The sequence below is a fragment of the Schistocerca serialis genome, chromosome 2 (genome assembly GCF_023864345.2).
Source record: "Schistocerca serialis cubense isolate TAMUIC-IGC-003099 chromosome 2, iqSchSeri2.2, whole genome shotgun sequence".
NCBI lineage: Eukaryota > Metazoa > Arthropoda > Insecta > Orthoptera > Acrididae > Schistocerca > Schistocerca serialis.
In genome coordinates, this window is record NC_064639.1 from 1,077,446,859 (window position 1) to 1,077,454,734 (window position 7,876).

At 42.5% G+C, this 7,876-nt stretch overlaps 1 pseudogene; it reads left to right on the forward strand.

Moving 5' to 3' along the window:
* Window positions 1–7,424: 7,424 nt before the first annotated feature.
* On the forward strand, window positions 7,425–7,542 carry LOC126459483 (5S ribosomal RNA; annotated as a pseudogene).
* The last annotated feature ends 334 nt before the right edge of the window (window positions 7,543–7,876 follow it).

Below are 7,876 nucleotides of genomic sequence, written 5' to 3' on the forward strand. Positions count from 1 at the left end.
TGACTACCGAAGTGGTCCTGCTGTCAACAAAATTGCAGTCCAGGCCATCACTCACAGCTGTCACGCCGTATGGCGAGCGACAGTCAGATTGGTATTCCACCGCTGCCCAGGGCATCTCCAAACTCTTCTGCAGCCTAGAATCTAATTGACTGGAACAGAATTGTCGTCAGTGATGAATCGCACTTCTAAGTAAGCGCCAATGATCAGCGAAGACGTCTTTGGTGACGATGTTGTACGTCCTGTTTTGTTTCCTTCATGGCAAGTTACCCACGATTAATACTTCTGCAAGACAATGTCCGGCCGCACGCGGCTTTAGTTCATATTGCTTGTCTTCGTTCTTGCCAAATCCAATCTTGACCAGCTACGTCACCGGATCGCTTCCCAGTTTACAAAGTCTGGAACATTTTGGAGAGGGCCCGCTCAGCCACGTCGGGATTTTATCTAAGGCGCCAGATGCTCAGAATTTGGCACGATACCCCTCAGGAGCACGTCCATCAACGTATCAGTCACTGCCAAGCCGAATAACGGCCTGCATGAGGACCGAAGATGGACCAGCGCGTTATTGACTTAATCGATTTGTGAAGCTATTTCTTTGAATAAATCATTCAATTCTGTAAGTTGTAATCATTTGTTTGTACATCTATATCACATCTACAGATTTCCGTCCGATTCGGATAATTTCTTTTTTTCGTTGTGTCTTGCCATGTTTATTACAGATTTGGCTAGAGTCGAAAATGTGCCAAGGTACAACACCCTCTTCTACCATTTGAGCACTTCAACCACCTATTTTCACTTCTAAGTACAATAATAAAGGACTCTATGGCTACAAAGACGTCAATCCTTTCGACATAGCTATAACGTGGAATGTTAGTGGTACTTTTGTTATATACATCGTTGCAAATGGAAATGAGCGTTTGGCGTCATTGGCCGGCCGCCTTGGTGTAGGTCTTAGTACATTCGACACCACATTGGGCCGTATGGGGGTGTAATGATGATGAAGAGAACACAACACTCAGTCCCTGAGCGGAGGAAATCCCCGACCCAGCCAGGAATCGAACCCGGGCCCGTAGGACGTCAATCCGTCACGCTGATCACTCAGCTATCGGGGCGGACATATACATCGTTGAAGAACTTTAAATCACGTCTTAAAATTTCATGTTACGTTACTCATGCTGTGGACATTCGTTACTGGTAGTACTCGTTCCGTTTCAGTTACTGCCCTGTTTTAATGGCCGTAAATTGACGATACCCTCCTATAAACTGTCTCGAGTGTACGCTGAAGGAATAGCGAGACCTGTAAATGCACTGCTGGTTCATTGAAATATATACATTCCGTGAAATCGTTCTTCTTCAGCTAATTCGATTACATGAGAGCATATTTCTTCCCTCAGAACTAAAATGTAAGCCTTAATTGGTATTTCTAATAATTGCTGTTTATTTGTCGACTTACTACAATAAAGACAGGAAGCAGATCAGAAGAAGATGGGCAGCACTTCAATTACGAATATTAACTTAAAAGCACCGGCTATATCTTCTGAAAGAACTTTTCCCACTAATCAGAAAGTGCTATAGACATATTTCAGCCTTTTAAAAAGTCTGCTACATCGTAAGAACAGCAAAGCACGAAAGTGTGGCATATTAGAGTTGTGCTGTGTTGCTTATGGGAGGAAACCCACATAGCACTTTAAACACGAAAGATGATGAGAGTGGAAGCAAATGTGAATCATGTCCGACCCCTCTGCAATAATTACTCGTCGCCAATAGCTCCATGAACGTCGACCTACACTGCCTCGTAGCATATTTGATTTCGGCGCCGTCAAAGGGAGCCTCGATGCGTTTACTGCCGCTTCGGTAGCTTGTAATCCCACTGACCTGCAGCTCAGGCTCCCGGGGCCATTGACCTCCGAACGAGGAGATTATGTCTAACTAGCTGCCGGTCCTGTTAAGCGCGTTCAAACTTGCTCAACTGCTCGCCGTTTTCAGAAGCGTCCGCAGGATTGTTACTCTGAGCTTATTCCATAACCGTTATATTAGTATGGGCGTTCAAAAATGTCGAACTGCGGCTACTGTTACATTAAAAAAAGGAGACTGAATCTACTCGTGCGAAACGTAGGTCGCATAATTTCTTTCTCTCCCTCTCTCATTTTCCTAACGTTTATCCCACTGTATGGGGTCCACTGATTTCATGATTTATCAAACTTACTTTGTTTTAACATCGCGCGCGAATGCCCATCCCGTCGTTACAGTTAACCTAAGTGTGCCAAGTATCTGAGTGTCATACAAACTTTATTATACACAGTTTTAACTTTTTATGTGCTGTAACAGTAACGCCATTCTCGATTCTTGTAAAACCTTTATGGTTGGATATGCACAGACCTAATTATGTTCCATTCATTAGTTCTGTATTGTTAATTTGCAAAGTTAGTTTTTCTCCTTACATATGTTACGTATAAAAGGTGATCAATATAAGACTGGTTCATAAAACATTTCAGGCACGCTCAGATGGGCGTCCTAATTTATTACATCGACTTCTGCTGCGGATGATGTAAACGAAGTTGCCTGTCTTGAACGGGGTGAAATTTTTTCCGGGCCAATTACATTTTGGCCAAAGTTTGTACCAAGTGTGTCAGACCTGTGGATCGCAGGCCCCATGCGGCTCCAAGCAAGTATCATGGCGGCTCAAGAAGCAAGCATGCCACATAATAGCTGAGAAAAATCCGTTTACATAAATTTACCATAAAGCGAATATTTTCAATTTGGAACTCCCGCCTCACGATGCTTTACTCTCATTGGTCCATCCCATTCTCAGCATTGGTGACCGTGCTTTACTTGAACCCCAACAGAGTGGATTCTGAGTATGGTGATATCGTATATTTTATAGATGCAATGTGGCTCAGCTGAGGTCAGATGTTTAAAAGATTATTCAGGATGATTCACGAAAATATGCGAATATTTTAATATGTAATTGTTCAAGTAAAACTAAAGAAAATAGTTCGTATATACATAGGTCCACAAACGTTTATTTACGGGGTTGCGGCTAACAAAAGATTTTGCCTGGAAGTTTTGCATCTCAACTTATCTGAAGCCATCCAAAACTGTACGAGGTTAAAGTAAATCACAATTTCCATTTATGTTGTTGTTATTGGTCTGGTGAATCTAATAAAACATGTCCCAGACGTGTATCTTCAGTAGCTTTGCAGGATGCAATAAACGAAATTAAGATCAAACCTGTGAATCTGAGACGAGCAACAAAATCTGTTCATACACGTGCAGCTAAATGCACTGAAATCGGTGGAGACATTTTTGAACATTTATTGTGAATGCATTGTGAAATTGTATGTACACTGTACAACTTCCTTAGCACTGAGCTTTGTTTTCTCCGGTTTAACATGAATTCACGTGTGCTATGGTATTAACCAAGCAGATTATCTGACACATTCATACAGTTTCACTTAACGTTATTACCATCATTTTTGCAAAATTAATTTCTCTGCAACTTGTGTTGAAAGCTTTGTGCAGTTGTTTGGAGTTTAAAAATCGGATTGGGCCAAGTAACTAATAAATTAAAAATTTTACGAAATTACTTCTTTGCTGCTCTGGATGTTCTGGAAAACTACTGCAGATACACGTCTGGAACATGTTTTATTAGATTCACCAGATCAATAACAACAAAATAAATGGAAATCGTGCTTTGCTTTAACCTCGTACGGTTTTTCGATGGCTTTATATTAGTGAAGTTGCTAAATTCCGGGAAAAATCTTTTACTAGCCGCAACTCCGAAACTAAAGGTTTGCGGACCTATGTTTATATGAACATTTTTCTTTAGTTTTACTTGTACAATAACATATTAAAATATTTGCATGTATTCGTGAATCACCCTGTATAGCATAATTAATTAAATCAAATCATTCATGACGTCAAAAGCAAAATCTGAGCTAGTGCTTCATGACGAAAACCGGGTGGGAGATTTAGCATTTTAGTAGATTTGACTGCTCATTTAGATGACTTAAGGGCTTGTCTCCATGCAGAAAAGTAGTTATCAGTACAGTGTATCAAACAATAAACGCACTCCAAAGGGAACCAAAATTATGGCAAGCACAAGAAAATGCAAACAAAATTTCATTTCAATGCATTGGCCGTGGATAGTTCTAAAGACTGAATTAATACAAAGTCATACTTTTCGATTTCCTGCCACAACATGAAAAACGTATTTCAACTTGCAGAAAGGCGCAATTAAGAGACACTCGCATGTGCTTTCGGCAACAGCCTTCGTCAGTAAAAGACACACACATACACACACACACACACACACACACACACACACACACACAAGCAAGCACACCTCACGCGTAGTCGACCGCTAACTCCAGCATCACGGGCCAGAATGTAATATCACGTGGGATGCAAGCAGCAATCTGGAGGGAACGGGAAGAGAGATGAACGCTGTCTGGCGGAGTTTGCAAGGAGTAGACTGCCAACACGGGCAGCGTCTGGAAGTTGTGGGGCAGGGAGGGGGGGAAAAATAGGAGCAAACAAATGAGGCTGTCTGCAACTAGATCTGTGTCATTTGCGGTAACAGCAATCTGTCTACACTATTGATATTCGTACCTGGAGTTTCCATTGTTTGAAAAACATTTTTTCAGTATTTTCGAAAAAATAATAAAAAATTTTCTATCCATGTGACACAGTTCACAAACAATGTAGATACGTTGCCTGAACATTTTCTTGTGGAATGCATAGAGTTGTAGTCTGACATACATCTAAAAGAAAAATTCGATCAAATATCTCTGTTGAACTTTAACAAATCGTACCTGCCGGAGACAAATATCCGTTGCTGCACAGTCATGTGTTAGGTATGTCATCTTTGTTTGAAAGCATGAACGTTTGTTAACAATTATTTTCAAGAGGTGGTCAGGAGGTGTGAGCGGCCGGAGCCACGGGCTGCGCAAGGAGGGCCTCCGCAGAGCGAAGATACCGGAGTACTTCACTCCGGCTCTACTAACGGTATACTACGCCTTCCACAACGCTGGCAACAGGCTCTACACAACGCTGGTGACTACTTTGAAGGACAGTAACATGTCCAAACATGTAATTCTTTTGTATCGGTTGTGAATAAATAGTTGCCACTATTTGTTCCAGCCTTCGTATATCTGTATGTGACTTAAGAAATTCCCGCCAAATTCGGTAGTAGAAGTAGAATTTTGCCGAAAGACGGTAGTTCGGTTGTAAATATACGGGGTTGGCTAAAATAGTAGAACTACAACTACTCTACGTACAAAGTCAGGAAATCATAAGACATACTCATAGTTACTAAGGAATCGGTACATATTGCCGTTTCATATGATCACGATTTTTGTTCAAGCATTTATCAATTGTATGCCAGTCTCTCGAAACTGGTCAAAATATTTCAGGATCCTGGACTAGAATCCGCTTGGTTCGAGGTCCAACCTAAAACCGGCCAAATAACTCCTAACCGCGTTCAAATGTTTCAAATGGCTCTAAGCACTATGGGACTTAATATCTGAGGTCATCAGTCCTTCAGACGTAGAACTACTTAAACCTAACTAACGTAAGAACATAAAAAATGGTTCAAATGGCTCTGAGCACTATGGGACTTAACTTCTGGGGGCATCAGTCCCCTATAATTTAGAACTACTTAAACCAAACTAACCTAAGGACATCACACACATCCATAGCCGCGGCAGGATTCGAACCTCCGACCGTAGCAGTTGCGTGGTTCCGTACTGAAACGCCTAGAACCGCTCGGTCACAGCGGCCGGCTTCCTAACCGGGGCCGTAAGCGATCGGGAGCTCTCGTTCAACAAGACACTTTCCATAAGCAATCCCGGTCGTACCTCCGAACCGCCTTCTCCATAACGCTGATGCTTGCTTCGTCTCAGCTGTCACAAGGTTCAACGTTTCGTCTCCTGCCACGATAAAGTGCAGAAATGCATCACTCTCCGTCCGATACCGCTTAAGTACTGGAGAAACAACGCCATTCGCTTAGCTTTACTGTCGCGCAAGACCTGTCGCAATACCTAGCAAGAATACGTCTTCTTGCAGCCAAATATGGATAGGGATATGTTGAGTTCCTGTGGAATCTGCATCACATGAAGTCGAATCTGTGGACGTGGCACATGTAGTGATCAACAGCTTCGCCTTGTATCGTACATCTGTCCGTCATTTATCTGCAACCACAACCGTTTTCGTATCATGATACGCGCTCCGCAAACTTCCTCTGCTTGCCAACGGTTTGTTAATGGGATGGTTCCCTGAAAACCAGAAGTGTTACTACAACTCACATTTCAATCGACGATCGTTTTTCCGGCAACGCCTCCATTTGGAAACTGTACTTCTAAGAGCAACAGCAGCGATACCTTCATGTACCACCGAGGTCTGAAAGCTTTGCACATCACATCTCTCTCGACGCCCAATTTCATTTGCACCTGGTATTTATAAATCCATGAAAACTGTTGTTTCCGCAGAAATTGAGCCACAATAGTTTATTGTTAAAGAGAAGCCAGGAACGCTTATGCGTGGTGAAAACTTGGCAACGATGCCAAATAAAAATCTCAGTAATCATTACATTAAACGCACTTTTTCCTGCTGTAATTACGTTTCTCTAAATACAAGTTACAAATTTACAATTATAATGATTATAGCACTCTGCAGGCGCAAGGAACTGCGGTACCATAACCAGCCACTGCTCTCGTAGAGCATTACGTAATAGTACAGATGTAGTTGTAGCATTAATGATACTGTACATGGACTAATATAGAGACTTTAATTTTTTAAATTTTTGGTGTTGCCAGATAATTACTGTGAGCTGTGGAGGCTAATGTGGTTAATTCACTCTTACAAAATGAGTAAGTAAATAAAATACAGTCTAAGGGAAAGAAACGCACCACGAAAGAATTATCCAGATTGGACGGAAATCGTTACTCTGTGATTTACATGTACAGACAATAAATTGTTAAAGTTTGAGAAAAATGGGATGATTTATTGAAGAGAAAGAGCTTCCCAGTGTGAGCCAGTCAGTAACGTGTTGTTCTACCTCTAGCCCTTACGCAAGCAGTTATTCGAGTTGTCATTCACTGATAGGGTTGTTGGGTGTCCTGAGGGATGTCGTATCAAATTCAGTCCAACTGGCGCGTTACACAGTCAAAGTCCTAAGCTGGTTGGAGGTCTCTGCCCATGATATTCTATACGTTCTCAATTGAAGAGAAATCAGAGTACCTTGCTGGCCAAGGCGTTGTTTGGCAAGAACGAACACAAACAGTAGAAACTTTCGACGTTTGCGGGCGGACATTATCTTGCTACAACGTAATTATGTAAACAATGAAAGATAAACTACATACAGCACTGACGGAAAAAGTCGCCAAAATACACCAACAAATAATCAACGTAGAGCAATGAAATTTCGAGCCAACGGCCTTGCCGCAGTGGTAACACTGGTTCCCGTCGGATCACCGAAGTTAAGCGCTGTAGGGCTGGGCTAGCACTCGGATGGGTGACCTTTCGGTCTGCCGAGCGCTGTTGGCAAGCGGGGTTCACTCAGCCCTTGTGAGGCAACGTGAGGAGCTACTTGATTGAGAAGTAGCGGCTCCGGTCTCGTAAACTGACATACGGCCGGGAGAGCTGTGTGCTGACCACATGCCCCTTCACGTCCGCGTCCAGTGAAACCTATGAGCGGAGGATGACACGGCGGCCGGTCAGCACCGTTGGGCCTTCATGGCGCTTTCGGGAGGAGTACAATGAAATTTCGGGAATACATTTGTCTACGTAACATAATTAAGTGATTAGCGCTGCAAGATCAAACATTAATGTAAGCGCAAGATACGTGATTGCAAATGTGAAGTGCTGGACATTAAGAACC